Raw genomic sequence first — 24,810 nt, 5'->3', positions numbered from 1 at the left:
GGAGGCCTGCCTGGGATGGTGGACATGGGTGCGGGGGGCCGGCCTTCCTCTGCTCCCCCCACCCCCTGAAGGCCCACAGCTCCATAGAAGAGAAAGACTCGAGGTGAAGACAAAGCTGTTCCCGAGGGAGGAACTACTGCTGGACCCAGTTTCGGGCACATTTTGCTGAAAACGGCCTCAGAAGGCAGATTTGCAGATGTGAAGGGAATTTCGATATTTTTGAACCGCCCCCCCCCCCCCCCCCCCCCGGCCCTTTTTTTGAGTTTTAGCACGAGGGAAGGGGGAGGAACAAGAAGGAGCCATGTGGCCTGGTTGAGGGGAGAAAATGAGATTGCTTGGTTTCCATCTGCAGCCAGAGGCACCGTGAGTTTCTGTGCAAATGTTGATAAAGATGGCAGGCCGTAAGACAGCGGGGCCTCCTGCGCTGCCAGAGACGCGGCCACGTGGACGCCCCTCCCCGCTCCGTGTACGTTATCGCTTCCGAACAGGGCAGTTCTCTGCTATGTCGGATCACCACTCTCAGCTGCACTGGGGAAAGTCTCTTTCTTATAGCCCAGGGACCAGCAAGAGAACTCGCCTGGCCTGCTCTTGGCCGCGGCCCTTGTCTGTGCGCTGAGATCCCAGCCCACAGTCAGCCTGGGCGCTGTCCCCACTGTTTACTGCTTAGCGGGGAAGAAGCAAAACAGATGTGACGGGTTTAAGCTGAAAGAGGTTACCGTCATGTGTCTGCCTTTTTCTGCTGGTTCCTAATTGGTTGCGAAGGGCCCACTGGAGTAGAGAGAAAGAACCCCCAACTGGACATGGGGAGGTGGTTCAAATTCTAACATTGGTGCAGCCTCGCTCCCTGACCTTGGGCAAAGCACTAGCCCTCTCTGGGCTTGTTTGCCATCTATAAAACCCAGGGCAAAACCCAAACCCAACCAAGCAAAAACACACCAGTGCAGAGACAGATTACTGTCACAGCTAGCTTAGCAGCGTGGGTGTCGGGGGATCAGATGCAAATAAACCAAAGAATGAGGCTGGGCTTGGGTTTGGTCCTTTCTGTTTTTCTATAACCATCCTGAGTGTAAGAAGGCGGAGCCACGTAGAGTAGCAAGCGTTTCCTGGGCCAGTACTGGATAGCAGGAGCAGCGTGATGTGGTCCCTGGATGGCAAATAATTTTTATCCCGAATGCCAGCTCTGGTTGATCGGTAGGACCTGCTCGAGTCCAGCAGAAGGGTGGGACTGGATGTCTGTTGTGATGGGAGCAGAGTGGAGAGCTAGCACACCGGGGAGATTTGGGGAACCCTGGGGTGCTGGATAGAGCCTTTAGGGATTGGGGAACCTAGGTGCTCTACTGGAACTGGCTTGGCTGCTGAATGACCTAAGGTGATGGTTCTCAATTGAGCTCGATTTCAAAATAATTATTCCTGGGTGTGTCCATCCTCAGAAAGTCCGGTTGGTCCCAAGCGGTTGGACTAGCGCAGTGCTGGGCACGAGCATTTTGAAGAGACTGCTCAAGTGACTTTAATGTAATTTCCTCCCGATAGAAGAGCACTCGCTAAAGGACAGCCACATTTCATTCATCAGTATAGGGGGGATTAGAATTTTCCCCCCACTATTCCATTACTCTGTGAGGTGCCAGTATGCTCTCAAGGAAGATGGACTAAGAGGAACAAAGCACACAGACCAAAGGTGCAAAACGATGGCCTATAGGCCACAGCAAAGCTGCATGAAATTCGCCCAACATTTTTTTAGAAAGATTTTATTATTTATTTATTTATTTATTTGAGAGAGAGAGAGAGAGAATGAGAGAGAGAACACGAGTGGGGGCAGGGTCAGAGGGAGAAGCAGACTCCCCGCTGAGCAGGGAGCCCGATGCGGGACTCGATCCCCGGACTCCAGGATCATGACCTGAGCCGAAGGCAGTCGCTCAACCAACTGAGCCACCCAGGGGCCCCGAAATTCACCCAACATTGACATATTGGGAAATGTAACTAAAGGTGAGTATACACTGACCTTATGACCCGACAATTCCACCCTTAGGTATATATCCAACAGAAATGTATGCTTATGCATGCATTTTCCCAAAGGGCATGTGTAAGAATGTTCCTAGCGTCACTGTCCGAGACAGGCAATACCTGGAAATGATGCAAATGTCTACAGAAAGCAGAATGGAAATAGTCCCAGGGTGGAGTACTATGCAGCAGAGGATAAGTTCCTAATGCTGACAGTGCCTTGGAAGAGTCTCAGAATCCCAGTGCAGAATAAAAGACACCAGATGTGGAAGAGTCTACACAGTGCGATTTTATTTATATGAAGTTCAATCAAGGTCAGCCAAAGGAAGCTCTGGTGTTAGAAGTCACAATAGGGATAACCTTGGGGCGGAAGTTGGAGAGTGCCTGGAAGTGGCATGGGGGGCTCCCGGGGGCAGGTCTGTTTGTCCCCTTATTCTGGTTGGTACTTTCATGGGTACGCTCAGCTCATCGATGACGATGAACAGTCATCGCACTATTCACGTCAAATCTGTGTGATTTTCCGTGTAAATGTTATATTTCAATTTTAACATTCTGTCAACTCAACAGAAAACACAAAGCGGATTCTAACCCACTGAAATACTGAGAGATGTAGCCAACAACGCCAGATTTCCGCTTTCCTTGATAGATGGGATGCTCTGAGAGCCTGGGCCCCCATGTAGCAAGAGTGGGCTGAGGTGAGCAGGGTTTTTGTTGGGATTTGCATTTGGAACCCGTAAGAAAATGAGGCCCTCTGGGGCTCCCAACCTCTGTCAGAGAGAAGAGCTTTGCAAGTGATGGGTGAGTTAGAAAGGACCGAAGGTGTCCTGGTCATGCTGGGGTGCAATTCTGTGTCTAAATGTACCATCTTGGTCACTTTGGGTGTTATTTAGTCTCTCTAAATAGCCTCAGTTTACCCATTGGTAAAGTGGGAGGAGTCACACCCACATCCAAGGACTGTTCTGGGGTTAGGACAAGACCAGGGTTAGAGAATGCACCGCCTGCCTGGTGGCTCTGGATGCCTGCAGAGCCGCATCTGCCCACTCCCCCAGCCAGCCTGGTGCTGCTCCCCTCCTGCTGCTGGGAGGGGAGACGTGGTGGATACGAGGTGTGGCCACAGCGTTCCCTTTGCTAATGTTGGGGTGGGAGATGGGAAACCCGTTCTCTGGGGCCCCAGCAGTGCCCTCCTCCCTGGCCCAGCCTGTGCACCGGTGCCCCCCCCCCCCCCCCCCCCCCCGCTTGGGAGGGCAGGTGCCTTCCTCTGGCCGGTTAGGGCCAGGTGCGCAGGCGAGCTGAGGACCACAGCAAGTTCTGCGGTGTCTGGTGCTGGGCATTCCGGGACAGGCAGGCATCTGCTTTGCCTCGTGGGGCGGCTGGTGCCGGGGACGTGCTGTCTTCACTCCCTGCTCCTTCCTTCTCCGTCTGCTGGCAGCGGCTAGGGCGGCCCGGCCTTGGGGGGCATGGCTCTCTGGACGCAGTGTTTCCAGGGGCATCTCCCGGGGGGATCTCTGCTGCCTTCCAGAGGTCCCCAGGGCAGGGAGGTGTCCCAGAGGTCCCCGGGGCAGGCAGGTGTCCCAGAGGTCCCCGGGGCAGGGAGATGTATGGACCTAGGGACCTGTGCTCTCCCGGGTTCAGTAGCCCTATCTGGAAAATGGGGGTTAACCATACCTGGCTCATCCCTGGGGCTCAAGAATCCTGACTGTGGTTGTGCATCTTCTTGGGGCAGTTATTCCAGGCCATGAGAAAGCACCGAGTGGGCCATTGGGGTTGACGCTGGTGTAAAGGATGTGGTTTGAAACGGCCTCTTTGTCTCAGAACAATCTGTTTTGATTTATTCAACTGTGGGAATTTGAAAATGGCCCAAATGTTTTCCCTCTTGTCCTCTTTTCTCTGGCATGCCAATTTCCTTGTAGCCACGCCCCCCGCGTCCCTCTTGCTCACTCATCCACCCTCACACTCATTCACACTCATCTTTTCACACCCAGTTAAAGGGCAGGTGGGACTCAATATGGCCCGAATGTTTTCCCTCTACCTCAGAGGCTCCTGTTTTCTCAACTGTGCACGCTCATTCTCACACCCAGACCGCCCCCCCCCCCCCCCCCCGTGTTCCTCTCTCGCTCTCCCTCACCCCCTCACCCCCTCACCCCGAGCACCAGCAGAGCCACCAGGGCAGGAGACCTGGTTCTCGCTCCGCCTCTTTTGCCGACCGGTTTCATGGCTGTATGATGTGGGCCAAGTTGCTCAACCTCTCTGGGCCTGAGTTTCCTGCTTCCCTGCAGAGGCAAAGCTATCAGTTTATGCTTAGAGAGATCATCATTTTCTTATGCGTTATCTCAGATGTTCTGAGATAAGGTCCCTTCTGCATCTTAAATTCCCGGACTGCGCCGTTGAGTGGATTCAGTCTCATTCCACAGCCCGTGTGCTGACCTAAAATTACTCTGTAGCCTTTTCCTGGTACCGAAGAGACATCATTTTATTTTGAGCTAGGAATTCACACAAGGTCAGGAGAAAATAGAAAGTTCAAGAGGATGATTCACTCTTGACTTAAGGGAGACATAATGTCATGGCATCTCACTTGGACTTGTTCCTTTTACTTCCTCCAGATGTCCTCGGCAGAGGTGACGGGAAATGGGGGGGCGGTGGTCAGTTTGGCACTGCTAGTGGGGGAGGGGTTGTGGAATCAGGGCAGAGACCCTCTGTTTCTTGCACTCAACCCACCAGGAGGATCCACTTCATTCTGTGGCCCCCTGTCACCCTGCCCCAGGCTCCATGGACAAAGAGCTAGGATTCATTGAGAATACACACATGGCGTACACTGTCCTGTCGAATCCTTGCAACAGGCCTACAGGTCAAGCGCAAATATCGTTCCCATTTTAGGGATAGTGAAACTGGGGTACGATGAGGCAGGTGTCACAGGGTGTATCGGACAGACCCACAGACCCGGGTCTTCAACTGGACAGTGGTCTGCACTCGAGCTAAGCTTTGATCACCAAACTGTGCTGTCCTGAGTGGCCTAATGGTGCACTTCTTCTCGTGGGAAGACGAGATTTCAGGACAGAGTCTGTGTTTTAATCCTGCTCTGCCTCAGACTCATTCTTTGTACCTTGGGCAAGTCCCTTACCCTCTCTGGGCCTCAGTCACCCATTCTAAAATAGAAGCAAGGGACCAATTGGTCCCCAAGTCCCCATTCAGCATGGTATTCTGTGGCTTTCCGGGGCAGGATATTTCAGGCAGTGATTAGGAGTCAGGGTGCTGTGCTTAAATCCTGCCTTAGGAGCTTGTGGCCTTAGGTAGGTTATCCAACTTCTCTGATGCTCGGGTTCTCCATCTGCACAATGGAGAGAAGATCAACACCTATTACAAGAGGTCGCTGTGAGGGCGGAGGGGTAAAGCACCTGGGACAATGCCAGGGTCCCTGTTTATGCCAGCTCTTATTGTGGATTTAGGATCTGTCTTGGCAGACCCTCTGGCTTGGGATGGGGACTTGTTACCTGGCATGGAGAGTCCCCCATTCTGGAGTTGGAGACATTCTATCCCCAAATGATGTTGTCCATGGGTTGCCATGTTGCCTCTGGATAAAACACATTTGGCTACCAGAATGCCTTGGGGTTTCTTTTTTTTTTTTTTTTAAGATTTTATTTATTTATTTGAGAGAGAGAGAGAGAGAGAGAGAGAGAGAGAGAATGAGAGACAGACAGCATGAGAGGGAAGAGGGTCAGAGGGAGAAGCAGACTCCCTGCTGAGCAGGGAGCCCGATGTGGGACTCGATCCCAGGACTGCAGGATCATGACCTGAGCCGAAGGCAGTCGCTTAACCAACTGAGCCACCCAGGCGCCCTGCCTTGGGGTTTCTTGACCAAGGTACCATCTCGGGCATTACAGACACTTAAGTGAGAAGGACCTGGGATGATTTCGTCTAGTGGCATTTAACTTATTTGTAGCCATAGAACTCAAAGGAAGTTTGACACGGAGCCTCCAAGAGATCTCTCAAAATGGAGCTGCCCCGTTGGAGCGGCCACTGGGGGCTGTTCCACCCCCCTCACCTCCTCCCTCCAGTCTGAAAGCTTCCGAGGCCTTGGGAAACCCCATTTTGAGAATCACAGGCCATTAAGTGGTAGATAATGACACTGAAACCCCGAAAGGGGCAGTAACGCATCCAGGAATCAGAAGCATGCACATCTGCTAAATTATTTTCATTAGCGGGATCATTTTCTGTCTTTGTAAGAGAGCCCGCCTGTGTCTCTTTTGTCCATCCATCTTAATTAATCACCTAGACATGCATCTTTCAATATTGACACTGGCTAAGCGGCTGACATTTCTGAACTCTTCTGTCCCCACCCTTCCTCATAAGCCATAGTTAAAGACTGGACGGGTATTTATTGCTTAAATCAAGGAAAATGGGGCTTTTTATTTGGGAGCCTTTGAAACACAGTATTTACCCAAATAATCCTGCCTGAGTTGGCAGGTGTTTGGAAACCTAGGGAAATGTGTTTGACCTGAATAAATAAAGAAAGAGTGACCAGCACGAATCCATAGATGCGGTGGTCTGTAGGGCCTCTCAAGAGTCTTATTTAAATGAAGCATCTCTCCCCGCTCCCTACATACCCCCTTTTGCAGACCCCCCACCCCCAATTGGGTCTTCAGAGATCACATGGTATTCCTCCCTCAAAACCTAATTTCCGCACGGACTTAGCCAGCAGTGACCTGCCACGTGGAGAGCTTTAGTGAGCATCAACAGGCATGGGTTCCTGGTGTGGGCTTCACGCCTCCCAAATGTAAAACACCCTGGCAGCGAAAGCCAGATGGATGCTGGCCAAACATCTGGGGCATCGGAGCGCAGTGGGTCCCCCTGCCCATTTTCAAGGCGTGGTGACATGGCCCAGGGAGGCTTGGTGACTTGCCCAAGGTCATGCGGTGACTTAGAAGCAGAGTCCGTGGCCTCTAGGGCTCCTGGAGGTCCTTCCCAACACCCCGAGCCCCCTCTTTGCTGAAGCCTGGCTGCCCTTCACTTTATGATCTAGGTGATGAAGTCGTTCTGTAGTCCCTGCGTGGGTGAAGGGAGGGGTGGAAGGACCTGTTCATTAGCGGCGGCTGCCCGGGTGCAGAAACTGGTTTAGCTAGAGGTGATGCTATCAGAGCAGGTAGAGAGGCCCGGGGCCCATCGTGCCCCCTCCCAGGGTGATGGGAGGCCCAAGCACGGGGAAGACCAGTTCCCAGCCTGAAAGTGTGGGGGAGACACATGTGAATTCAATTCAAGGCTGGCGAGGCCTGCGCCTGGCTTCCCAGCACGCTGTGAGCTCTGGGAGTGGGCGGGAACACCGTTTTCTCCAGACCTGACCCCGGCCGCCTGGCAGATGTGTTTATTTCTTCCTTTTCCACTTGGGAGGCAGAAGTCTGGCAGGGTGGCTAAATGGGCAGCTCCTGGGGCCAGGCTGCCTGGGGTTTGGATCCAGCTCCGACAGCCTACACCTGGGACCTGAGGCTAACTTCTTGGGTTTCCACCTCCTTATCTGTAGAATGGGGTAGTAATAGTCCCTTTCTCCTAGGGTAGTGGGGAGGCCTTAGTGAGATAATCCACATAGAGTGCTTAGAGCCATGCCCAATAGATGGGATAGGCAAGCGATTTGCATTAGCTATTGATTGGGTAATCTTAGATGAATGTGTATGACTCCATTTTAAAAATGAGGTTTAGCACTTTTTTTGTGATTGTGAAACTCACTGGCATACCTATGCCCACTACCAAAAGATACCCATGGGTAACATTTTGCTATATTTCTTTCCATTTTCTCCCCTGTGCAGTGTGTGTGTGTGTGTGTGTGTGTGTGTGTGTGTGTGTAATCGTTCATGCTCTGCCAAAGTATAATTTTCTAAAAATTAGAAATCCTATAAGATCTCATCCAAATCTGCAATGAACATGGGTCAAAGATTGATTCGACTCAAGAATGAGGGAGCCAGTAAGATGGTGAAGCCGGTTCTCTGGAGAATCAGACAAATGGCAGTTACATAAATATTGGAGCAATAATACTGGAATAAGGTGGCGGGGTTGGATATAATCTGGCCAATGCCCTATAGAGCAATAAAATCATAACCTTTGTGGCTATTTTCTCTACCAGACCCAAAAAAATCTACTCCAAGTTCACAAGTAACTTCACATGAGTTGAAGTTACATTCCTCTAGAATATTCTACCGACGATAATTAAAGAATCCGTAGGTGAACCCCCTAAACAATATTCCATGATGATGTTGGAAAGACAGGCCTCTCCTTGCCTGGTTTCCAACTTTTGCATCATTTGTGTTAACAATATCTATATCTTCGTGCATCTTGCCTCCCGCACCTGCTACAACATCTCATCTACTTTCAAAGGAAAGTTTTGAGGAAGGACAGGAATTCCCCCAAGAGGTGTGACCTGCTCTTAGGCCCAGCTAGTGGAGGCCCCCTCCACCTCACGATCCCAGGACAGCTGCTCTTGCCCCCTCGTTCACCCTGTTTTCTTGGATTCATCCCCATTCCTCTCTCTCGCTCGCTCTCTCCATCTAGACTGAATTTCTTGAGAACAGGGAATTGCTGAGTTTACTGTCTTCCCGCTCCTTCTCCTCTGAGCACCTGCTAGGTGGGGCGTGGTGATTCTTTGGGGGATGCTTGCTGAATGCATGAATGTGGATGGTAAGAGGCCTGGCCCGTGTCACTGATGAGAGATAAATGTGCCCTTGGCACTCTTGTCAGGCTCGGCTGGGTCCTTCTGGAAGAACCCAGTGCCCAAGCATTGTCACAGTCTTTTCTCCGCCCTTATTCCTGATTCTGTCAAATAATTGTGTTTAGAAGGCCTTCCGCACGCAGTCTAGAAAACCATCTTGGCTTTTCTCTGTAGGACTCCCATGACTGAGTTCCTAGCTTTCTTTCCTCATCAGTCTTCCAGGGGTAAAATGTTCTTGGACACCTCAAGCTGGGGAGGGAGAGGTGTGCCTGGGATTAATCTCCACACTATGAATTTTAAACTGCTCTTGCTCCACGCGTTGGGAGAACCCATCAAAATGCTAATGGCTCCCCAGTCTTACCTCCCTAAGACCCTTCTCTGCATTAGAATATATTGACATGGACTTGAGTGGGGGAAGAATTGCAGAGACATGGGGTGCCCTTCCACCCCTCGAGCCTGGAGGGCTGTAGAGCCTGGATGACAAGCCCCAGAGCCCCAGGTTTTGGAGGGAAGCTGTGGTGGGTTGTGGGGTTGGCCCCTTCACTCAGCTCCGGTTACGAGTTCTCAGCGTCTGGCTTCCTTGCTAGCTGCAGGGTGGCCAGTTTGGAAACATCTCTATTACTGTCGCGTGGCTTTTTCAAACTGCTCCTCTCTGAGGCAGAACATCCTCGGACAGGCCCGCCTGGATGCGTAAGACCACACAGTGGGTCCACGTCGAGTTCAAGGTCTGAAACACATTGAGACACAACTCCCAGCAAAGTCAACTTCAGCCTTAAGACAGTCTGCCATTCTTGAACTGTGTGCTAGGAGCACTGGGCTGTTGTTGACATCTTTGAAAGCCCAGGTATCTTTGTTCAAGTAGCCGATGGCTTGAGAGCCTCTCAGATGCATCCTCTAGAGGACGGGCGTGATGGGGACAGCCCAGTGCAGGCTGGACTCAGCAAAGGGGCTCCGGGGACTTTGGGCACAGGCAAAATCGTGGGCTCTCGTCCTCTCTTGGCCCAGTTCGGCTCTGTGACTGTAGACAAGTGGCTGGACCTCTGTAAGTATCAGCTCCTCCCTTTGCTGGGGAGGAGGACACTGGCCCCTTGGTGGAAGAGTTAGAGAGTTCATATCTTGCCTTTTTTTGTTCATGCAGGTGGCGCCGTGGAGCCGAGTGGGGTGGTGGGCCAAGCTCTCCCATCAGAGATAGGTCCCTTAAACCGTCAGGTTTATCCAGGTCTGGGATACTGGGCCCTCACCTGGCAGGTGTTCTGGGCACCCCTCATGAGAATGAGTGAGCCTTCCCTGGCAGACGTGGTTGCTAGAATCACTTATGCTTTCTGTTTTTCTTTCTCCGTGAGCAGTGCCCCCATGTTTACTTACATAAAGCTGCTGTGGCTCAGGCTCACTTTCCTCATCTGAGAAATGGGAAGAGTGTAGGAGGAAGAGCAAAGATCAAAAGGAAAAAAGAGAGCTCCAGGGCACGGACAGCCCTTGTGCTTGGCTCCTTCCAGTGACGAGAAAATACTTCCAGACAGGACAAAGAGGGGGCAAGTGCAGGGCCAGGCCCACTGGAGACAAGGGGTCTCAGGCTCCCAGAGGCCACGCATTCTTCACGCTCAGCTGAGCATCGTGGAGGCGCCTGTCTCCCGCAGGGGCTACAGGGGAGGGCACGGGAGACCCTGGCTCGCCCGTCTTCAGGAACCCCCAGACGTGATGGGAACACGGGGACGGGAAATGGTGATTACTAGTGACGGCTTCATGGAGAAATGAGCAGCTTCACGTGTTAGTTATGTCCTTTTCCCGGGCCCTACCACCACCCCCAAAGCTACCCAGAGCTAATGGGCTCTGACTGACTCAGGTTCCTTACCAGCTGGGTGGACCCTCCGGAGACCCTGCTCGCGGTGCCAAGCACCTTCTGCGCTGTGCCTGGTTCCATGGAGGGAGTGGTCCTCTACGCCCCAAGCTAGCTAAATAAATAAATAAAGAAATAATAAATTAAAAAAAAAATAAATCCAACCCCGGTCTTTCTGAGGATGTCAGGGCTCCCACCTCAGCCCCACTGTGACCCTGAGCACATTTAGCGGGCCCGTTCTGGGACTCATTATGGGAACAGAGGGTGATGGGGCTGAATGACAGGGCGGGCAGCGCGGAGAAACGCTCTCCCTCCCGCTGCAAGTCAAGGGCAGATGGAGGGGAGGTAGAGACCTAGGCAAAGCCTGCTGGGGCTGGCTGCTTCAGTAAGGGCTGCAGGTCCGTGGGGGGTGGGGGTGATTGTTGTTGAGTCACAGAACCCAGCAGCGACTCATCCCGAACATGTCTTGGCTCCTCTTCCTCCCCCCACCCCCACACCACCACCCTGCATGGCCAGCTTAAAATACAGCCAAACAAAGCCCTGGCTTTGCTTCGGGGACATAAACTGCAGCACTTTTATCTGTCAACAGGCGATGCATCTGGCTGGCAGTGGCCCAGCCTGGCATCGTGTGGGGAGAGGGGCCAAGGCTGAGCTGGCCTCCAGGCTCCTGCTGAGGATGCTGCCCCTTCTTGGGGCACATGACCAAGAGTCCTTGTGGTCACGGGGCCCAGAAGGATGGCTGTTCCACCTAGGAGCCAGGTAGAGAGTGGCTAACATGGGGGGGGGGGCAGGCAGAGAGAGGCGGAGTCTGGGGAAGGAGCGGGGAGAGAGAGAGAGAGAGAGGCAGAGAGACAGCGACTGAGGGGAGCATACAGCTCAGGAGAGAGACATTGAGGGCAGGAGGTAACTAGAAAAAGACTTATCACTGGGCTGATCACCTTCCTCCCTCCCTCCCTTCTGTCCTTGCTGCCTCTTCCAGGAAGACATCCCTTTCACCTCCCCTAGAATCCTACTGACTTGGGGTTCTAGGTCATCAACTCTAAATCAGTGCTCTTCAACATCGTGTGGGAACGTGATGTATAAAATACGAGCAAGTCCGGCTGTCGTGAGCTAAGTGTTAGGGTGTGTATGATGTGTAGACTCCGTCTGTTCTTTGTGCGGACCCCCGAGGGAGAGAGGGAAGGGCTTGGAGAGTATAACTTGGAACCACCGATCATGGCCACTACCCCGCTCACGGAAAGTGGCAGCAGATTCTGTTCTATGTAATGCCTGTGTCCTCTACTGATCAAGTGCTTGCTAGTGCTGGGCCCCATGCGAATCCCTCATAGCCCGTGAGCACCTCTGACCCCCAGCTCAGGCCAGTGGGGTGGGACTCTGATTGTCCACACTTCGCAGGTGAATAACCTGAGGTTTGGAGAGATGAGGAGCTTTGCCAAGGTCACACAGGTGGCAAGTGGCATAGCTGAGATGCAAACCCAGGCCTGTGGGCCATGAAAACCTGGTCTGTGGCCCACCCTTCAGTGCCGAGGGCTCCCCACCTACTGCCTGCCCCGCCCCACGCTGCAGACAGACAGCAGGCTCTAGAGGCGGATTTGTTCTCCCAGAAGCCCTCTCACAGGTAACCATCCAAAGGGTGCCCTGCTGTCCACGTAGCCTGGCCCTTCGGCCATTTTAGGGTCTCCCAAATGGTATCTTTGCAAGGGAGCATGGCACCCCATCAGCCATCGTCTGCTCCAGACCAAGCAGTGGGCCTGTCGCAGACCTGTCCCAAGGCTGGCAAACCACCTGCCCTACAGGCTGGGGCTGGACTCAGACACAGGGAAACTTCGATCTCCGTGTAGCACTGGTCTTTACCACCTGGATCAAGACCAAGGCAAGACATAACTCTGACCGCTCCTTCCTGAGGTCTCGTCTTGTGGGTCCACAGCTAGAGCAGCGAGGTGAGATGGGGCAGAACTGGGGGCTGCCGACGTTCGGACAAGTGGTCTCTGTGCAGATCCATAAACTCTAGAGGGAGAAAGCAAGGCACCGCCTATAGCTGCAAGAAACTCAGCCCCCTGGGGTCCAGAGAAAATTATACAAGTGGTTGAGTCATTTGTTCCCTCTCTCCTGCCATTAACCTAGTTCTGTCTTCCCACTGTTCATTTCACCCATCCTCTTGGAGATCGGTTCCCCTTCCACCTGGCCGTCTGTCCATCCCGGCCTTCATCTGTCCCTGCTATCATCCATCCCTGCATGCACGCATGCGTCCGTCCATGCATGTATCCATCTATCCATCCATGCTGCATCCATGCATTCCCACATCCATTCATTTCTGCATGCATGCATCTTTGCGTGCATATATCCATCCATCCATCCATTCATTCATCCTTCCATTGCTTCTATTATCCATCCCTGCAACCAACTATATAACCCATTTCCTCCCTCCCACCATTCAGGCTCTTTTATAGATCCATCCTCTCCTCCTCCATCCATCCATCTATCCTAGCAGCTATCCATCCATCCAGCTTTATTTGCCGAGTCAGGAACCGAGACCACAGAGGAAGTAAAAGATCATCCCTATCCTAGAGGAACTCATAGTCTGGTAGATGAGAAAAATCATACGGAACAGAACACATACTGTGCCGTGATGTTGACTTGACTACCTATACACACAAATTGTTATCGGAGCCCAGAGAACAGTGACTAATTGTGCCTGTGGAGGTCTGGGGAGGTTTCTCAGAGGAGATATTGAAGGAAGGTTTTGGAGGCTGAGTAGGAGGGGGTGTTTTGGAGTGTTTTGCCGGGTGTTTTGGAGAGTGGGAGGGGAGGTAGACTTCAGGGTTAGGAAAGGAAGAAGGGACTGCCAGGCAGAGTGAGCAGCACAGTGGGGCGTGTGGGCCTCGGTTTGTTCAGTCTGACAGTGGGGTCTGTGCATATTGTGAGGACCCGAAAGGCCTGGAAAAGACAAGTGGAGCTCAGATGATCAAAAGCCTGTGTATAGGCAAAGGGAAGCCAGGGGACCCACTGAAGCAAGAGAGAGGCACATGTATGGGCTCAGTGTGACAGCAAACAGGAGGGCAGTTTGGAGGGAACAAGGCCGCAGGCTAGCGGACCAGCCAGGAGCCTGTTTGCAGCAAGCTGACAGGCAATGGTAAGGCTCAGCCCAGGCAGGGAGAGGCAGGGGCCACGGAAGAGGAGGGTCACGGGTGACTTGGGACGTCTAGGATGGTGGAGAAACGATGGCTGGGAAACCAGAGAGGAGTCTGTGATCTGGGTGCATCACGTAGGGTGCTGTGTTTGTAAAGACTCGGGAGGCTGTGTCCTCATGGTGTGCGCACCGCTGCGTACATGTGATCCATTTTGGCTTAAAAGTAGAGCGGCAAACATCAACCTGGAGATTCAAGTCTCTCGGCTGGGTCTCATCCAGGACACTGAAGGACCTCTCAGGAGTTTTCCTGGTTGAGGACTGGTTCCCCACACACAGAGCAGCTTTGCTTTGTTCGGAAAGAAGAAGAAGGAGAAGGAGAAGATCCAAGTTTTGGGCTAGACCTTAGACAACAGGACAACGTGGCTCCTAGTCATCATGCTCCCTGCCCTTGATTGAGCGCTTCCTCTATTTCATGGATTTTAAGGCACCCCTTATTTTATTTCTTCTATTTTAAGGCCTCTGAAACCAGGATGCATCATACACAAAGTGTCGTGTCATTATTAACTAAGCAAGGCAGTCAAATAATGGTGCTGTTATAATCCCAGGAGTCTTCATTCAAGAAACAGGGCGGTGTGTGTCGGGCTCCCCAAGGACCCGTTTGTCCCTTTTCCATGTGATCCTGACAACATCGTATGAGCTATCGGCTGTTAGCGGTTTCCCAGATGAGGAGTTGAGGCCTGAAGCAGGGAGGTCACATGCTCACAGTGACAGAGCTACTCAGAGGCGGACTCAGGATCTCAAGGCATCTTTGTTCAAGGCAAGAGCAAGCCTGGGGCTGGGAGGGTGGTGGCTTTTCCTTCCCGCAGCCGGAGACAACCGGGACAATGGTGAGCACCATCTCCCAGCCCACCATCTTCCGAGGCAGCCTCTTGTTTCCCCAGACCTTTCCCCCTCTTGGCCCTAAACCCTGTGATTCTCTTCCCACTCCCAGGAGGACTCCCACTCTGACATCTGTGGTGACCCCCCTCTCCTCCTCCCCAGAGAGGAGAAGGATGGAATGAGATCTCAAAGGAAGGGGGAAGAAATTCTGATCCCAGCTGGTTTCCCTCACATAATGCAGATTTGCTTAAATGGGAATTAGGATTAGTGCTGGATTTTGCCTTTCCTGGCAGACTGGTAATAAACTAATCTCCTCTTGGGCTGCAGCAAGGCAGAATTCCATCGAAGATGGGAGACAGCTTCAGGCTCAGGAGTGCAAAGCCTGGAAAGTAATTTTATTATTGACAGGCCCGGCCCACACCGCCTGACACACAGCCTACAGCTCCTTCCCACCTTTAATTTCGTTAATGTGTGACATTCACCCAGGCTGCGTGGCTGATGGGCACACTTGACATTAATACGTGGTCCTTGTGGTCCCCAGAGCTCGTAAAAGCTCATTATCAGTTCCAAGCCCGTAAATGTAGTTCCTGGCTCAGGTGGGCCCGAGTTCCTCAGACATGTCCCCAGGCAGTGGAGCGGTGGCCGTCTTGCAGGAGCCAAGAAATAAATGCCTCCCTTTGTCCGGGGGACTTGGCCTTCCAGGATACTGGAAGGTGACCAGAAAGACAGCTCGGCAGGCAGAAGCCTGCCCAGAGCCCTGGGCACAAATTTACATCCAAGAAAATGGGGCTCCTTGTGTCCTGCTCTTTGGGGAGGAATTGCTCCACTATTTGAGGAAAGGGGTTTGTCAGAAGCTAGCCAAATGTGGAATGTGCAGAGCCCCTGGCCCGCAATCCCACTTCCAGGCATCCGGGCTGTGGACTTGCTCGAACATTCCCACACGGCGATGTAAGCGGGAAAGGGATGGTGGCAACAAGGTTGGAACAGCGGGGAAGGGAAATATCCCACATATCTAAGGTGAGATAGCTAAATAAATGATGATCCACACCTATGAGGAGGCAGAAGACTTAGGAAGATCTATATAGTCTCAGATCCCTGGGTAGACATGATAGCAGCTGGGGAGACAGAACGTGTGTGGTAAGATCCCATTGTGTAAAGAGTTGCACCATCTCCATGGGGACCCACACAGGCGCATGCTCACACACACACACACACACACACACACACACACACACACAAGTGGTTACCTAGAATAAAGCCTAGAGGGTCATGTTACAAAGATTTTGCAATGGTTCTATGAAATGTGATGAATGGATAAGGAAGAACGTTCACTTTTGTAGTTACAACCAAAGTTATATACGTATACCTCCATACCCCTATCCACAGGTGTGTGTCTTTGTCTACAGATGGATATGAATGTGTGTGTGTGTGTATGTGTGTGTGTGTGTGTGTGTGTGTATAGAATTCCTTTGATTGTAGCCTTGGTCTGCTCCATGATACGTGAGCTTCCTTGGGTCGACTCTGCCTGGGTGAACTTTGGAGGCAAAGATAGCCAACTGGGGTCACGTCCTCTGGCCAAGCCCTGGTCCCATCGGTTTGCAGGGAGTCCTGAGAAACTTTTCTATGCACAGCGTGCATTGAGCTAGGATCCGCAGAGCAGACCTGGAGCTCATCGCTCTCCTGCCCTGTGGACATGGTACCGGCGCCAGGTTTGACTTCCCACGGACCTGACTTCTAGTCCCGGCTCTGCCCCATTTCGGCATGACGACCTTGGGCCAGTTATTTAATTCCTCTGGGTTTGTGGCCCTCATCCCCACAGCGGGGCTACCGTCTCATGGGATTGTCGGCATCATCATCTGAGACAATGTGCAACTCGACCGGGGCTTCTACTGTGCGGCTGGTCCTGGAGGGCGGGAGTCCGGGAGATTTGGGGGTCAGGGGACTCGGCTATCCCATCTGTGCTGTCAGCTTCGCTCTTTTGTTCCTCAGCTGTGCATGTGAACAAGCCGGTCCCCCAGGGCTGGCCTCAGCCTCGGCTGGCAGGTATGTGGCCTGGACGTGGCGAATTTGATCCTTCTGTGACCCGGGGGCTCTCCGTCAAACTGACAGAGAGGAAGTTGGGGGGAGAGGTTGGACTTCTGGCCCCTGCACTCTGGGGCTGAGTTGCTTCTTTCACTACCAAAGACCTAGCCTCTTCTTATTTATCTCTTCATGAATACCAGATCTGGAAAGTGTTGGTCTGCCCCCAAAGCCTGCATTCATTAAGCAATGATTAATTCTCCTTCACGGTTTCACCATTACTCAGAAAGCCTTTTTTCCACCTGAGGAGAATGGAGTTTCTGCGACGAGTTGGTAATATTCTAGCCAGAAGCAAAGATATGTGATGTGATATTGCGATTAGCATGCGTGCGGTCACCACGCACACACCCGACAGGCTCCTGGGTATTTTGGAGGACTGAAAGTATGTGCCAGTCCGTAGGCTCTGGGGACGCCATCCCGGAATGGGATGTGGGGCTGGATGCTTAGTTCTTTCTGTCTTTCTGGCCGAGGCTGCCCCATCGGGCTTCTGCGCCTGCAGAGACGGAAGGAGAGAGAAGGAACCTAGGGGGTCTGAACTGAGGTGGCCCCCAGCAGCCACATGCCCCACTAGCTGTTGCCTTTTTAAAATTTACGCCTCTCTCTTCTCCTTCTAGAGTTGATCCTGAAGCCATCAGAAAGCCACCTCAAGAGAATCCTCACTCTCCTGGAAGGAACAGACGCCAGTTGAAAGAGGTATGATTTGGCCACAGGGCAACATGGTGGCATCTTATTCAAATAAGAGTCTGATCTTCTCTCCTCTTCTCTTCCCACTCAACAAACCCTCCGCTGCCAAGTGAGAGAGCTCTCAGCTGGTGCCGGAGTGCAGGGCAAGCAGAGGGCGGGTTCCCTCTTGTCCCCACCCCAGACATTTGTTCAGGGTTGGAGAGCACAGCTGAGACATGAGGAGAGAGAGGCTGGTGCCAAGGTAGCGTCTCACTGGGGCTGGCAGCTGCCCCCTGAGCAGGCCGCCCGTCATGGTTGCTCCTCAGGGTCGGTCCAGGAAGTGAGGGCTGAAGCGCAGGAGGCAGTGAGCCCTCCCAGGGAAGGCAAAGCTCTTCCCCACTCCCCCCTCCCACACCCTCCGTAGTCTTGGGATTGTGAGAAGAAAAGACCCTTCTAGAATGATACCCCCACCCTCTACCTCAGGACTCTCTTTTGGATACAGTTCACATTCCAGGACGGAAATGAGAATGGAAAAGTCTTGGTTTGCTTCTTGGGTTCCAGAAGCTTCTCGGGCTGCCCACAATCCCAGGACTGGTGATGGGCTGTGTGGCTTTGAGTGCCAGTCTTGGCCAAAGGATGCCTGAGAGCCTTGGTGGAAAGACCACAGAGTCTGAGAGGTAGATGGACTGAATTTGAGGCCTGGCTGATGGGAAGCATCGGATCAACCAACACCGAGGGCCTCTGCATACCAGGCGCTGTTCTAGGCCCAAGCCCTACACCATCCATTCAGTCCTCTTTTTTTTTTTTTTTTTTTAAGATTTTATTTATTTATTCAGAAGAGACAGAGACAGGCAGAGGGAGAAGCAGGCTCCCCGCTGAGCAGGGAGCCTGATGCGGGACTCGATCCCAGGTCCCTGGGATCATGACCTGAGCCGAAGGCAGACGCTTAACGACTGAGCCACCCAGGTGCCCCCATTCAGTCCTCTTAATGGCCCTGTGGTCTTGGCACAAAAATCACCTCCATCTTAGAGAGGAGAGAACCAGGCCTCGGGGAAGTTAAGTGACTTGCTCAAGGTCATACAGCTGTGAGTGAGGTATGGTGGAGATTTGAAGCCCTGTCTGAACGACCCTACAAATCTTGTGTATTTTCCTTTGAGTGACTCTGTGACTTAAATCTTAAGGTGAACAAAATCCTGTAAGCCAGATCACTTCTTAAAATCACATTCTTTGAAAGGACATAGAAATGATTTGTTTCCTTATCCTAGATTTTTGGCTTTGAACCTTTGGGCTCATTGTGACATCTCTGCAGGTCTTGGTTTTCTGATCTCTAAAATGGGAGCATAGCGCTACCCCTGGGGTTGTTTCTGGGAGAAGATGAGATGAGGGTGGTACAGACACCCCCCCCACCTTCCCACCCCAAGACTGCTGCTAGAGCGTGGATGGATGGGGTGTGCGCACTGTGGGGTGCTGCCCCCAGCCGTGTGATGGCATTTGCGGTCACAGTTGCTTCTGGTGCCGTGGTTGGGAAGCACTGGGTCAGTTTCCCAGTCACTGATCTGATACCCCCCTGGCCTCTGGGCTCATCCTTTTACTTTTGGAGGGTGCCGCCAGCCAGCTGGGATGTTTCAGGCCAGAATCCAAGGCACGGTGGCTGGCTCCCAGACGCAGATAACGCAGGGCCAGGCTGGGCCCCGGGTCCCCTGTGTCATGTGGCTCACCCTGCCCTGCCGGCTGCCTGGGCCAGAGTCTCAACCGTCAGCCTCCTGGCAGCCCGCCCTGCTGCCCCGAGGAAGCCACTGCCTTATCACAGAGCCAGGATCCCGCACGCATTTCTTCATCAGGACAAGGCGCTGAAGCGAGTCGGGAAAAGTTTAACTTCCCCAGGACTTTCCTGCTAGGGATATTTCTCCATCAGGGGAAGCCATGGGCCTCGGTATACGAGAGGCAGGAATCTCTTTAAGTACAGAGAAAAGCAGCAAGGGTGCTTTTGTTCTCGGTACCTTCAGGAAGGTTGCAGGGGAGCAAAGCGAGTCCGCCTTGCCCCCCTTGTTAGTTAGGAAACAGATCAATGTAGAGTCCCTGGGCAGAATACGAAGAGGCCCATCAGCAGGAGGCAGACGGTGTGTGCCGCTGTGGGAAATGTTGGCTGGGGCCTGGGGGCCGGGCTGGCCGAGGCTGGGCCCCGGCTCTGCTCTTCGGTAGCTCTTTGACTGCGGGTGAGCGGTTTGGTGCCCAGAGTCTTAGTTTCCTCATCTGTCAAATGGGCAGATAGCATGCACCTCACTGGGTGACTGTGAGGGGGAGCACCCTCTTGCTTGCTCTGAATGACAGACGTCCCCTGGGATAATGTGGCTTCCCAAGGTGACCCCCTCGAAGAGGCTCGGGCTCTTGGGACGGATGAGCCGGGTGTTTGTGACCAAACAGGGAGGTTACTGTGGAGACACATACCTCTTTCCACGCATGGTCTAAAAAAGGGCCAACGGTGGGGCCTGGGTTGTGTCAGCTCTCTGCTCTGACACCCTGGGGCGTGGGGCCACCTTGGGTGTGAACAGTTCTTCCTGAGCCTTTATCCCATGGTTTACACTTGACTCCCGACGACATTTACTGGACCCTTTCTGTAGATAATCGCTGAGCGTCCCCATGCCCCAAGAGGCAGGTATTAGTAAACTCTTTATAGGTGAGGACAGCTTGGATTCAGAGAAGTTGTAAATTATTCCAGGTTTCAGGTCCAAAAAGCGGTCAGATTGGGACCTCAACACAGGGGTCCTGTCCCAAGGACGGTGTGTTGGCCACAGCACCCCACAGCACCCCGGTGGCTTCCCACATTGTCAATGACAGCACCCGTACAACCTCTGCGACTCCCCAGAGCACCCACAGAGGTACCCACAGCGTCCAGGAGGCCCCCTGCAGGACTCACAGCATCACCCCGTGACATTCATGGTAGCCCTCCTCCTGCGTTCTCCACCCAGGCTTGCACGGAATTCAGAGCTCAGGGAGAAAGGGAAGTCCCCTGATGTTTTTAATCTCCCTAGCCTGCCCTCTGCAGCAGGCTGAGCGAGCCAGTGAAGGCAGTTTCTAGGAAGCAGGGGGATCTTCCTCCTCCTGAGATCTGACAGCGGGAGGCAGGTGGCAGGGAGGGGGTGACAGAAGCCTGGCTGCCCCAGGAGAACCTGTCCCCAGGTTCGAGTTTATCTACTTTTTCTCTCGTTGCTCATGCTTTGGGTGCCATAGCTAAAAATCTATTACCAAATCCAAGGTCATAAAGATTTACCCCTTTGTTTTCTTCTAGGAGTTTTATGGTTTTAGCTCTTATATGTAGGTGACTGGTCCATTTTGACTTAATTTTTGTATATGGCGTGAGGTAGGGGCCCAACTCCGTTCTTTGGCATGTGGTTGTCCAGTTCTCCCAGCACCGTTTTTTGAAAGGACTATTCTTTTCCCATTGAATAGTCTTGGCACTCTTACTGAAAATCAGTTTGCCATAGGGGTGTAGGTTTGTTTCTGGACTCTCAGTTCTATTCCATTGGTCTATGTGTCTGTCCTTAAGCCTATACCATGCTGTTTTGATTACTATAGCTTTGTGTGTAACTTTTGGAGGAGCCCTAGTATATTTTAAAGCTCCCTGGTGATTCTAATGTACCTCCCAATGTCCCTGGCTTTTAAGAGGAAGGTGAGGGCAGTTGGGAGGCTTCCAGAATGATCCAGGGCAGTGCAGCATGGAGAGAACGTAGCCCTGAAGCAAAGCCACAGTTATTGGGGTAAAAAGATCATGATGGAATTGAGAGAAGTTAGTAAGGGTGATGTTCTGATCCTCCCCCTTCCTGGGAAGACCTCGGATGTGCCAAAGGTGAGAGTGGAAGCCAGTGGTCCAGCTGAGCTTAATTCACCTCCTACCCACCCCCAGTATGATTTGGAGGAAGACCTGGGTCCTAGTCACAGCTCTGCTCCACTCTGTGACCTTGGGCAGTTTACTTGACCTCTCTAAGCGCCTCATTGCCTCTGGGAGGTAGGTCAGTACCCTCTGCTGCTCGTGCAGGTCAACAGGTCGGCTCTACAAAGGCTGGCAGGGGCTTAAAGGCAACTGAGTGCTTGGCAGAATGTCCAGCCCACGGGACCTGCCAGATGGTTGTCAGTCTCCTGCCCACCTGTCTCAGCGGACCTGGGGCACATGGCCTCCATTGCAGCGTATGCTGTCTTAGGCTGTCCTGGGCGGGCTGTGACAGGTTAAAGTGTCTTACTCTGCTGCGTTGAAATGCATTTTCTTGTACCCTCGGTCTGCTTGCCCCGAATCTGCTTTGTGGGCCCGCAGAGAAGAAGCATCAGCCCCTTCCCTCCAGGCTGCACATACTTTACCCTTTGCTGCTGAAAGGTTGTCATTACCTCTACCTCCCTGCAGGTCTCGGTGCACTCCTGACTTCCCGTTCTCTTGACCCTCCCCTGGGGGAGAACTCCAGCCTGAACTGGGCGTTTTCATAGTTCAGCCCTCAGAGCCAAGGCCAGAGCTCCGGCGGCCGTGTTCTGACCCCAGCCAAGGTGGGTGGGACCAGCACCTCCCTCGGTCCAGACCTTTAACTTCTGTTCATGCAGCCGACGTGGCATGGGGTCCAATGATTCCCGAATCCCCGTTGGATTCAAGCTCCCATCTTTTCATTGGCCACGTAGAAAAGGGATTCACTCTTGCTCTGTACATCATTTTCCATCTAGTATTTATAAATCAGGGGGCAGTTTCTTGCAGGAGGGAGAGCATAGCTTTGGGACTAGATGAACTTCGGGGCTATTGTTTAGCTACTTATTAGCTTGGGCAAATGAACTCCATTTACTCTCCTGTTACATGAAGACAAGTCATTGCAATTGCAGGCTTCGTGGTCAGTAAGTGAGATGATGAATATCAGGTGTGTAGCCCACCACCCAGGAAGGAGGCAACATTCCGGAAAGGGTGGGTATCGTTACCTGTCTGAACCCCACCGTTCATTTTTCTGCAGTTCTGACAGATGGGGTCCAAGCCCCGAGTTTCAGCCCAGGATGGGGCACCAGCCCCGGGCCTCCTCTCCCTCCTGGCTTCCCCATCACTCTCTGGCTGGGGCACGTGTGTGAGGGGGCAGGATGACAGGTTCTCACCACCCAGTTTCCTGCTCACTCAGCCCAACGTCTGCCAGAACGTTCTGGCCTCAGGCCAGCCCTGTGTCCATATGTAACTCATGACAGCAACCTGGTCTTTTTCTGCCCTCTTGGATACTTTCCATCCCAAAACTTTTCCTTCCTTTCTTTTCCAAGCGTTTTAAATTTACACAAGAAAGTTCATGCTGGGGCCGGACACAACCTTGTCCCTGGTAGGAGACAAAACCAGTGGAACTTTTCCCTGGGAGATGCTCCATTTCCCTGACATGGTTGGCTGTGAGAGCGAGGCCAGACAGACCCGTTCGTTCTGTGGAGTGACTACTCCTTGACATCATGGAGAGGTACTAATAAGTCTTCATTTTCCTCATCTAAAGATGGAGCAAATCATTGCTTTCCTGCTCCTGCCGCAAAACTGAGCAGAACGTGCTCTTAAGAGGCTTTATTATTATTATTATCATTATTGTTTTTTTCATAGTGACCTATATTCACATTGTGACTCACAGCTGAAGCATTTTCAAATGGCTAAGTGTAGCAAAGAGGGAGGAAGTAGAACACCATTATCAGATGCATGTCAGCAACAGAGAGGGGAAGTGACTTGCCCAAGGTCACACAGCTATTAGGTATGTCAGGGCTGGGCCTAGTCTGTCATTCTTCTCCCCGGGTCTGGTGATCATTCTGCTGTGCCCAGCTGCCTCTTTTATTAGTTAAAGAGTGTGAAATAATATATTGTCATTAACAGCCTAAAAATAAAGGGAAAACCCAAATCAGCCGGCAGTGCTGTTCCGGTCGCTGGGGTGGTTTAATGACCTGTCCAGAGCGGCTGATAGGAGAAGAAATGAATGATGTCATCCCCTGGGCCTTGGGGGGTCGCCAGGGTGTCTCCCTCCGTGGGGTACGGGCAGAGTTCTGTTAGGATGGAAAGGCACTGTGGGATGGAGGAAGGAGATGAAGCTCTGCACCCTGAAGCCTTTTTTTCTTTTTTTAATAGACTTTATTTTCTAGAGCAGTTTGAGGTTCAAAATTGAGGGAAAGTGCAGAAGGTTCTCACATTCTGCCTGTCTTCACTCACCTAGCGCCTCCACGTTATGGACAACGCACACCACAGTGGTGCCTATGTTACATCAGTGACACATTATTATCACCCAAAGCCCATAGTTTGCATTCCGGTTCACTGCTGGTGGCGGGCCTTCCTTCTGTGGGTTTGGACAAATGTATAATGACACGTATCCACCACGATCGTGTCCTACAGAGTGGTTTCACTGCCCTACAAATCCTCCGTGCCCTGCCAATTCATCCCTCCCTCCCCGCTAAGCGACTGATCTTTTTACTGTCTCCATAGTTTTGCCTTTCCCAGAATGTCCTATAGTTGGAATTATACAGTATGTAGCCTTTTCAGAATGGCTTTTTTCACTTAGAAATATGCATTTAAGGGGCGCCTGGGTGGCTCAGTCAGTTAAGTGTCCAACTCTTGATTTTGGCTCATTTCATGATTTCAGAGTCCCGAGATGGAGCCCTGCATCAGGCTCTGGGCTCAGAGGGGAGTCTACTTGAGGCTTCTGTCCCCCCCCCCCCCCCCCCCCCCCTGGAAGTTTCCCCCTTTTACGTGTGCGCTCTCTTTTTCAAAAAAAAAAAAAAAACTTAAAAAAAAAAAAAAGAAATATGCTTTTAAGCTCCCCCCATGCCTTCTCATGACTCCATCACTCATTTTCCCCCCAATTTGTTTATTTTGGTAAAATATACATAACATAAAATTTACTGCTTTAACCATTTTGAAGCGTACAGTTGAGTGGTGTTAAATACATTCACACTGTTGTGCGGCCATCCCCACCATCCATCCCCTTGACTCTTCTCATCGTGTAAAACTGAAACTCTATACCCATTAACATTAACTCCCTCTTCTCCTTTCCTCCCAGCCCCTGGAAATCCCCCTTCTTCTTCCTGTCTCTATGATTTTGACTACTCTGAGTACCTTATATAAATGGAATCATACAGTGTTTTGTGTTGTGTGTGTGTGTGTGTGTGTGTGTACACATGTGTGCGTCACTGGCTTATTTCACTTCGCATAATGTCCTTGATATTCGTCCATGCTGCAGCAGGTGTCAGAATTTTCTTTTCACCCGGAATAATATTTCAATATCTAGATGTACCACAGCTTATTTATCCATTCACCTACTGAAGGACATCTTAGTTGCTTCCAAGTTTTGACAGTGAAGAATAAAGCTGCCCTGAACATCTGTATGTAGGTTTGGGTCCATAGGTTTCTTTTCTTTTCCTGGATTTGGTATTAGGTTATTGCTGGCTTCATAGATTGAGTTAGAAGGCATTCCCTCTGCTTGTCTCTCCTGGAAGAGATTTTTGAGAATTGGTACACATTCTTGCTTACACGTTTGGTAGAATTCACCAGTGAATCTGGCC

General features: G+C 52.0%; 1 protein-coding gene across 4 annotated transcripts in view; it reads left to right on the top strand.

Moving 5' to 3' along the window:
- Positions 1-24,810, top strand: part of TSPAN18 (tetraspanin 18) — a 180,762-nt gene that overhangs the window by 16,437 nt on the left and 139,515 nt on the right. For all 4 annotated transcript variants that reach the window (XM_073904717.1, XM_073904720.1, XM_073904716.1 and 1 more), the window contains exon 2: positions 17,229-17,307. The gene's annotated coding sequence lies outside the window, so the exon portion shown is untranslated. The remainder of the gene's footprint in view (positions 1-17,228; positions 17,308-24,810) is intronic.

Source organism: Callorhinus ursinus, unplaced genomic scaffold (genome assembly GCF_003265705.2).
Source record: "Callorhinus ursinus isolate GAN/ISIS: 27379988/994484 unplaced genomic scaffold, GSC_fseal_2.0 scaffold21, whole genome shotgun sequence".
In the NCBI taxonomy this organism is placed as follows: Eukaryota; Metazoa; Chordata; class Mammalia; order Carnivora; family Otariidae; genus Callorhinus; species Callorhinus ursinus.
The sequence above is the reverse complement of the archived record's forward strand: the minus strand, read 5'-3'. Positions and strand labels throughout refer to the sequence as shown.